General features: G+C 41.3%; 1 long non-coding RNA gene across 1 annotated transcript in view; it reads right to left on the bottom strand.

The window, feature by feature from the left end:
* LOC111560872 overlaps positions 1-9,881 on the bottom strand; it is a 90,915-nt gene extending 81,034 nt beyond the window's left edge. Inside the window, exon 1 of the long non-coding RNA XR_002743052.2 lies at positions 9,758-9,881. This is a non-coding gene — a long non-coding RNA (uncharacterized LOC111560872). The remainder of the gene's footprint in view (positions 1-9,757) is intronic.
* Between the last annotated feature and the right edge of the window lie 23 nt (positions 9,882-9,904).

The raw sequence follows: 9,904 nt of genomic DNA, 5'->3' as shown, positions 1-9,904 counted from the left end.
ATTTATGGATGTGGCTTAATTTTAGATATAACCTAGAGATTACATAGCAAGAAAGATAAAAGCAAATTCTTCTAGATGGTATATGAGAAGATCAGAGGTGAAGAGACAGCCTAGACCTTGGAAATACGCTGATTTCAGGCAAAGGCACTTCACTGTTTCACAGGCACTTCAACTGACTCCATATAAGGGCTGTATTTCTTTTTTGTCCTCTAGTTATCAGGATGGTAAAATGGGTGAAAACTTCACATAGAAGAAGCTATAGGGTGACCTACATTTCTTAATCTGTGTACAGCATGAAGGTAATTTAGCAATCCCAGAAAGAACCACTGAAAGCCATTTAAGTTGGTCAGCAACAGTTGAGTATCAGCAATTTGAAACGGTTAAACCTAATACAAAGCACAATCACCAACCCATTTCTGCTGCAGCAGGTCAGGAAACTGAAATCTTGACCCTAAAAAGAACATTGCAGTTGAACCAACATTCAATAATTATGAACTTCAACTCTGAGATCAGGAAACAAGCAACGCCCAAGGGCATCTGGTTGGCTCAATGCTGAAGCATGGGACGCTCAATCTCAGGGACTTGAATTCAAGACCCACGCTGCATGTGCATCTAAATCACAAGCTCTTAGGTTCTTAGAGCACCTATCCCAGAGGGTGGGAATTTGGAACAATAGGGGAGTGGGGAGTCCACATGAGCAATTTCAGGAGGTCCATAAAACATAAAATGCAAGACTTAATTTTTCTGGAAAAAAAGTCCATTTACTGATTTTTTGAAGGAATCTGACCAAAAAAGGATTAAGAAACATAGCTTTCCTAAATGGCAACTGCCTCTTCTTCCTGGTGTAGCTTAAATTCAAGTCCTACCCTCCTGGTCCCTGTCTACCTTGCTATTTGCCAGTGCATATTATGCCGTTGTATTTCTGAAACATCCTTGATTTACCCTCTCCATGAAGCCTTCCCCACTGATGGTTTCACTTAGAATTTTACTCTAACATTTCAATGTTTTCTAAAAGGATTATTTTGCAGTATATAACAATATCATGATCACATAAAAAAGGGCAACTCCTGGGGTGCCTCAGTCGGTTAAACATCTGAATATGCCCCTCCCCCTGCATATTCTCTCTCAAACTTTTAAAAGTGAGCATTTCCTTAATAGCAAACAGATGTCCAAATTTTCCCACTTGTTTTTAAGATTTTACTTAAAAAAAAAAAAAAAACAACTTTATTTGGGGCAACTGGGTGGCTCTGTGGGTTCAACATTCAACTTAAGCTCAGATCATGGTCTTGCTGCTATCATCGTGGAGCCCACTTTGAATACTCTGTCCCCCTCTATGCCCCTCCCCAGCTCTCTCACTCTAAAATAAATTTAAAAAAAAAAGGGTTGAGAGAGTGAGCACTTGGGCATGCATAAGAAGGGGATGGGCAGAGAGAATCCCAAACAGGCCCTGCACTGTCTACAGCAGAGCCCGACATGGGGATCAAATTCACAAACCATGAGATTGTGATGAGCTGAAATCAAGAATCGAATGCTTAACTGAGCCACCCAGATGCCCCCAAGTTCAGTTTCTTGATGAGAGCAGTTGGTATATACATCCATCCGATGGTACATAATTCTACTTGGCTCATTTGTGATGTTAGCAGTCGCTAATGATAATTGCCTACATCTCTAATTTCATTACTACTTGTCTTTTCTTCACTTTTTACTTGGAATACCTCTGTAGAGAAAAACTTCCCCTCATAAGTACCTAGTTATCCTGAGGTACAGTTCATACAGAAAAGGATTCTTCATGTACTGCTTTTATAATGAGTTGGTTTTGTAATATTAAAGGTTAAACCAATGAGGTTTCTTAGGGGTCACTGTGAGCTCACAGATTTTTAATATTTTTTTTTATTTATTGAGAGAGACAGAGACAGTGTGAGTGGGGGAGGAGAAGAGAGAGAATCCCAAGCAGGTTCAGCACGCTCAGCACAGAGCCCAGTGCAGGGCTCAAACTCATGAAATCGTGAGATCTTGACCTGAGCCAAAACCGAGACAGATGCTCAATCGACCTAGACACCCAGGCACCCAGTGTGAGCTCATGGATTTGTGTGTGTGTGTGCACGTGCGTGTTTTAATATTTTTAACTTCTGTGTTTCAATTCATTGTAGTTCTTAATGATGCTCAAATTGTTCTATTTTTGGCCTGTGGAAACTCTTCCTATTGGCTCTTAAATTCTTTTGACAAGACCCTCATAGTCAAGAATAGTCTCTTTAATAAATGGTGTTGGGAAAACTGGACAGCCACATGCAAAAGACAAACTGTACCACTATCTTACACCTTACACAAAAATCAACACAAATGCATTAAAAACTTGCATGTAAGACTGGAAACCATAAACACCTAGAAGAAAATACAAGTGGTAAGCTCCTTGACATTGGTCTTGGTGATGATTTTTGGTTTTGACACCAAAAACAAAGTCAACAAAAGCAAAACAAAACAAGTGGGACTACATCAAACCAAAAAGCTTATGCATAGTAAAGGAAGTTAACAAAATGAAAAGGCAACCTACCTGAGAAGGGATTAATATTCAAAATATATTAAAAACTCATACAGCTGAATAGTTTAAAAAAAAATCCAAAAAGGGCAGAGAATCTGAACATTTTTCCAATGACAGATGGCCAACAGGTACATGAAAAGGTGTTCAACACCACTAATTATCAGGGAAATGCAAGTCAAAAACAATGGGATATTATCTCATACCTGTCAGAAAGGCTATTATCAAAAGGACAAAAAAAACAAGTGTTCGCAAGGATGTGGAGAAATGGGAACCTTTGTACGTTGTTGGTAGGAATGTACGTTGGTGCAGCTACTTCAGTATGGAGGTTCCTCAAAGAATTAAAAACAAAACTACCATACAATCTAGCAATTCCACTTCTGGGTATCTATCCAAAGAAAATGAAAACAATTCAAAAGAAAACGTGCATCCCTGTGTTCACTGCAGCATTATTAACAATAGCTAAGCTATGGAAACAATCTAAGTGTCAAGATGGATGAATAAATATAAGTGATGCACGAGTATGCACACAAAGATACACACATATATACAATAAAATATACCCATAAAAAAGAATGAAATCTTGCCATCTGTGATAACATGGATAGTTCCCAAGGGCATTATGCTAAGTCAAATAAGAGAAAAGCAAATACTGTATGATCTCACTTACATGTGGAATCATAAAAACAAAATCCCAAGCTCATACATATAAACAACAGATTGTTGGTTGCTAGAGGCAGAGGTGAGAAATGAGGGGGGATGAGAAGAGGGAATGGCTGACATAAGTGTTAGAGGTCAAAAGTTACAAGCTTCCAATTATAAAATAAGTCTTGGGGATGAAATGTACAGCATGGTGACTATAGTTAATGCTATATAGCATATTTGAAAGTTGCCATAAAGCAATGTTAAAGTTCTCATCACAAGAAAAAAAATGGTAACTACTCACTATGGTGACAGATGTTAACTTACTGTGATCATTTCACAATATATAGAAATATTGAATCATTATGTTGTACATATGAAAATATGTCAATTACACCTCAATAAAGAAAAGTCTACCAGGATGTTACAAGTACTCATACAAGGAAAAAAAAAAAAAAGGACCCAGTAGTCTTTAATTTCCTTTCTTACTCATATAAAAGTGTGTTCAAATCTATTCTTGTTCATTTCTGCCTATCCTGTGAACAGCAACTTTTTATACTGTTATATATTTAACATTTCTTTGGGGTTTTTTCCCCCTTAAAAAGACTGCAAATGTAAGGACTACACTATATCTAAACTTGTTCAGCACATAGCCTGGTGTGAGAAAATTGGTATCCAGTAAGTATTTATGGAATTGAACTAAAAGATTGTCATCTGTCTCACTATTCTACAAGTGTCTATTGAGTCAAAAAAAAAAAAAAAAAAAAAAGGCACCACTGGAAATATTAAGCACTTACCTTTCCCCAAATGATCCAAGAGCATTGTTCAATCTCACCTTCCTAACTATTCTTTCATGTTACCGGAAGACCTACTTCAGCTAGTGAGTGTTCTTTGGAAAAGGGATTCTAAAAAATAAAAAAATAAAAATTCTAGAATAGAATGAGAAAGAATTCTCTTGAATTTTTTTAATGCTTTAAAAAAATTTTTTTTAATGTTTTTATTTTTGAGACAGAGAGAGACAGAGCATGAGCAAGGGAGGGAGAGAGAGAGAGGGAGACACAGAACCTGAAGCAGGCTCCAGGCTCTGAGCTGTCAGTACAGAGCCCGATGCAGGGCTCGAACCCATGGACTGTGAGATCATGACCTGAGCCGAAGTCGGACGCTTAACTGACTGAGCCACCCAGGCGCCCCTTTAATGCTTATTTTTGAGAGACAGAATGCAAGCAGTAGAGGGGCAGAAACAGGAGGACAGGATCTGAAGCAGGCTCCGTGCTGACAGCAGAGAGCCTGATGCAGGGCTCAAACTCATGAACCGTGAGATCATGACCTGAGCCGAAGTTGGACACTTAACTGAGCCACCCAGGCACCCTGTATGTGCATTTTTTTTTCTTAAGGCTGAAAATCATTGTAAGGTAAAGAATATAATGGTAAATGCCTGCTTAATTTAACAAAACTACAAATTCATGTACAGATGTTTGGTCATTTATAGAAAAAAACTGTCATTCCTTAGTTGTAGTCCCCCACTCTCACTAGGTTACATTGCACCCCCTGTATCCACAGGGGAGTAAATGATACTTTGCATTTGACCATTTCAAGCCACTTTCACACAGTGTACTCCACAGTTAAACAACTGTGTCTTTTATCAATTTACACAAATCTTAAGAGTTTCATATTACACCACTATGGCTTAGGTTTTCTTCACTGGTTTTTACTTACTGTAAGATTTCTTCATTCATTTAAGAATGGAATGGGTAGAACTGCATTCCTCAAACTCATTATGCTTAAGTACATCCAAGAACTTGAGGACAGAGTAGATATTCCTTTACTGATGTTCACCGACATGCAGTTGTAAGCACTTCAAAGACAGCCTAACCCAGAGATTATTTTTAACTATTTTTAATTGTTTTTTTTAGGCATAGAAATAGGTTTTTTTCCCTTTTTTTAAGAAAAAGAAAATCTGGGGGCACCTGGGTGGCTCAGTCGGTTTTTGTGTTTACAAGTCTTCATCTCAACAGTTTGTGAGGTCGACCCCCGCATGAGGCTCTGTGCTGAGAGCACAAAGCCTGCTTGGGAGTCTCTCTCCTTAAGGAAGGAAGGAAAGAAGGAAGGAAGGAAGGAAGGAAGGAAGGAAGGAAGGAAGGAAGGAAGGAAGGAAGGAAGGAAGGAAGGAAGGAAGGAAATAAAAAGAAAGAAAAAAGAAAGAAAGAGAAAGAAAGAAAGAAAGAAAGAAAGAAAGAAAGAAAGAAAGAAAGAAAGAAAGATAAAAAGGAAAGAAAAAATTAACTTGAATAGTTTCCATTTAAAGTAAGAACAAATCAGGGGCACCTGGGCGGCTCAGTCAGCTAGGCATCCGACTTCCGCTCAGGTCACGATCTTACAGTCATGAGTTCCAGCTCTGAGTCGGGTTGTGTCCTGACAGCTTACAGCCTGGGGCCTGCTTTGAATTGTGTCTCCCTCTCTCTCCGAGTTCCAGCTCTGAGTCCGGTTGTGTCCTGACAGCTTACAGCCTGGGGCCTGCTTTGAATTGTGTCTCCCTCTCTCTCCACCCCTCCCCTGCTCACACTGTCTGTCTGTCTCTCTCTCTTTCTCTCTCAAAAAGAAACATTAAAGAAAAAAAAATTTTAATAAAATAAAAACACATCATATAAAAATCTTGCTACAAAGGAACAACATACTTGTGATCTCATGTCCACACTGACTGGAAAGGGAGGCATTATCCAATGACTATCAGATGTCGACCAGCCCAAGGCCCAATTTCTAGGCCCTAAACCAACACACACACACACACAACCTTGGCACCCACACAACCTTCCCCATATAAACATCCAATACTTTAAACTCCCAACTGTGCAAAGTTCCAAATTTCTAACAATTATTAACACACCAGCCACTGAAACGGGGAAAGATCCCACAGGCCATTTTACTGTCTCCCTCTTTCCAGCAGGAGAAAAAAAAAGTCCCTTAAGAATTGTAATTTGGACATGCTCTACCTTTAGGCTCTCAACTTTATTTTCTGCCGGAAGTAGTCTAACAGGTCAACAGATGGATAGTGAAAACAATGGAAGAGGACAGAACAAATTAGGAGAAACTAAAAGAGAATCAACATTCATTGTTGACACGGGCACTGTAAATGGTACTAGGCACTTTGCACTAATTTTTTTTTTTTAAACGTTTATTTTTGAGAGAGAGAGAGACAGAGCATGAACGGGGGAGGGGCAGAGAGAGAGGGAGACACAGAACCGGAAGCAGGCTCCAGGCTCTGAGCCACCAGCCCGGAGTCCCACGCGGGGCTCGAACTCAAGGAACGTGAGATCATGACCTGAGCTGAAGTCGGACGCTTAACCGACTGAGCCACCCAGGCGCCTCGGCACTAATTATTTAAACCAACAATAGACCTACAAAACAGGCAGTATCCCCATTTTATACATAAAAAACATATTCTGCAAGATTTAAATGACTTGCCCAAGGTAAGGAGCAAACTCAGGGTTCAACCCTAAAGCTACCTAGCTACAGAGGGTTTTCCTTTAACAACCCTACTAACTCTTAAGGAAGGATACAGCCCTTAGTATCTTTCCACAGCCATTCCTTCCCTGCTTTCTTTACCTTGGCTACTCTTAAAACTGGCCTCCATGGGGCATGTGGATGGATCAGTTAAGCTTAAGCCTCTTGGTTTCTGCTCAGGGCAAGATCTAAGGAGAAATCAAGCCACAAGTCAGGCTCCACTGGCCTCCATCTTAGCAACCAACTACCTCATTACATACCTAACACCACTGTGCTGTCAAGTTGCTATTGGTGTTTTCAACATCAAAACAATCCATCTCTCTCCTTCCCTCCCCTACCTCTACCCATTAACTAGAAATGTCATCTATACCCCAATATTTAGCTTTATTATCTAACATTAGATCTGGAGAAGTAGTCTGAGGTCAAGTACAAATCCTTCATTTTTCAGAAAAGGACAACCTGTGCCTAGAAAGTTTATATTTTGAAAAAATCTGTATCTTCTAATCGCAGGAGTTTCTTCCTGAACACTGATGGTCATGGCTGCATTTAAAAAGCTTCCTCTCAGGGTGCCTGGCTGGCTCAGTCGGTTAAGCTTCCAACTTCGGCTCAGGTCATGATCTCATGATTAAAGCCTCACATCGGCTCTCTGCTGTCAGGACGGAGCCTGCTTTGAATCCTCTGTCCTCCTCTCTCTCTGCCCTTCCCCTGCTCATTCTCTCTCTCAAAATAAATAAATAAACTTAAAAAAAAATTTTAAAGCCACTTCTTTGCTGAAGATAATAGCATTCTATTCCATTCTCAAATCTGTTCTATTCTCAAATCTTTTCTGCTAGAGATCAATGCCAGGATTTGCTTCTAAGACACATATTTTTAATTCTAAATGCAGAGATCGTGAATTTACAGCAACTAAGCTAGTAAGCTTTGGGAGCTATAGTTAAACTGCCTGGGACTAGAATATTCTAAGAAACAAGTTACACATCTCAATAACCACAAGTCTGAAGGATTCAAAGGCTGACAAATAGCAATTCTGAGAGGTTACCAATTTATTTCAGGATGAATCACACAGAAAAGCAAGCCTGTGAGGTGGTCTAGAAAGCCTGTAAAGTCATGAAACATGGACCTGTAGCAAGACTATAAACATAAAAATGAAGTCAGGTCCATCAAGGCAACCAAGTGAAGAAAGTAGAGATTGGGGCAAGAGGAATGAAGTGGGGAAAAGCTTGGGACCTGGTACACACCTCATCCGTAGCAGTGTTTATGACTATTTAAGAAGATCCATTACTAAACACAGTGAATGGCACACGGAAGTACAGTATTATGTAATGAGTGAACATATGCGGCCAATTACAAAATGGTACAAAAAAACACCCTGGGAACTAAAAATTTGCTGGGAGAGAGACCTGTCCTGTAGAAAATGTGTCCTCATGCTATGGAAACAGAGCTCATGGGATTGCTGTATAACAAACTGCACTGGACACTGAACATGGACTCTGGAAGCCACACACTAGCTGTGTAATTCTGAGCAAGCCCCTTTCACCTTTCTTTGGTTCAGTTTCCCACTCTCAAAAGGTGTGGGCAAAGTTGAGATAACATGCAAAAAGGATTCAAAGCTGACACAAATTCAACTGCCTGAGTAACATCACCTCTTGCAAGTCTCATAAGCAATCTCAAATTTAATAGGCCCAAGAGGAAATTTTCAATCATCCCCCAAAACCTGTTCCTCATCTTTCCTGTCTCAGTTTCCATACTCTAGAAGCATTCTTGCTTTCTCCACATCCAATTCATCTCCCAGTCCTATCCATTCTGACCCCCATATATCATTCACTTTTACCTGCACTGTCATCACCCTAGTTTAAACCACAATTATCTCTCACATGAATGACTGGAGCAGCCAAAATGATCCCTAGGCTTCCACTTCAGCTGTCTCAAATACAAACAGAACCATATTCTTAAAAACCTAACTGTACTTTCATGTCATTTCCCATCTAAACCCTGTAAGCTGCCCACTGTTCTCTAGAGAAAGAGGTCAAACTCCTAAACCTGGTTTTCAAGGCTCTAAATGATCTGCCCTCTGTCTCAAGCCACTTTCCCCATTCCTGACCTTGCTCCAGCACATTGGCTTTTATGCAGTCACTCGAAAGTGTTATGCTCCCTCCCGACAAACTCCTCATTCTTTGGGGTTCATTCCTACATTAGGCTCTTTTTTTACACGCTTTTATTACACTCTCACAGCATTCTGAGGTACCTACGTTATTTATACAATTATTATACAAAAGTGTACAATCACAAATGGTTATAAACCCAACGAAACTAAAAGCTTCACGAAGGTAGGCACTATTCTATCCGGATCACTTCAGCATCCTCAGGTAAACTGGATCTGGCACACAGCTCGGGCCTAAATATATGAATAAATCCACTGAGGTGAAGAGGGACATAGTCAACTAAAAATCTCAATTAAAAAAAAAAATAAAGTTCTAACTTATACAGTTGCCCATTTTGCTTCAACGCTCCCCACCTCCTTTCTCAAAAGCTCAGACCAAAATCAAATACTTAAAGGTTTCCAACCTCCCGCAACCCCGGCTTTCTCCTCCCATCACCATAAAGTTCCACGTCCAAAATGAACCCATCCTAGCACTGAGACGAGCTGGAACCTGCTCCCTGCCCCTGCGGGTGGCGGGGACACGGTCGACCCGGGGAAAGTTTCCTAATCCGGACACCCGGGCTGGGAGCCTGAACACTAGTCCGCGCAGCAGTGACGCACGTCGGCAGAAGCACTTCGTCAGCTATGAAGCCACGAAGCCTAAGGCGTTTCTTTCAGACTTCTCAGACGCAATTCAAGTCATGCGTCCCAGCCTAAGCGGTTGGCCGCGCGTCGCAGACCTTCAGACGCCCACCAGAATCACGAAGGAAGGACTGAAAAGACGACGACCCTTGCGCCTCGCCCTTTAAAAATCACCCCCAATCAAGGCTGGTCGGGAGCTGAGTAAATCCTCGCGAGAATCACCGGCTTCCGCCCGCTTCCTCCACCCGGCTAGCGGGACCGGAAGGAAGGCGCCGCTTCCCCGCCCCGGGACCTACCTCACAAGGCAGCGCGAACCCAGCCGTGACCAATCAGAGGACTCATTGTAGGCCGCGGCGCGGAGGACCAATGGAAAGTCGCGACGCGCGCAGAGCTTCCCCTCTTCCGCACCGGCCCCCTCCCTTCCGCCCGCCGACTTCCACTTA

This window comes from Felis catus, chromosome A1 (genome assembly GCF_018350175.1).
Source record: "Felis catus isolate Fca126 chromosome A1, F.catus_Fca126_mat1.0, whole genome shotgun sequence".
NCBI lineage: Eukaryota > Metazoa > Chordata > Mammalia > Carnivora > Felidae > Felis > Felis catus.
Note: the sequence above shows the minus strand (reverse complement) of the source record. Positions and strands in the feature narration are given on the sequence as shown.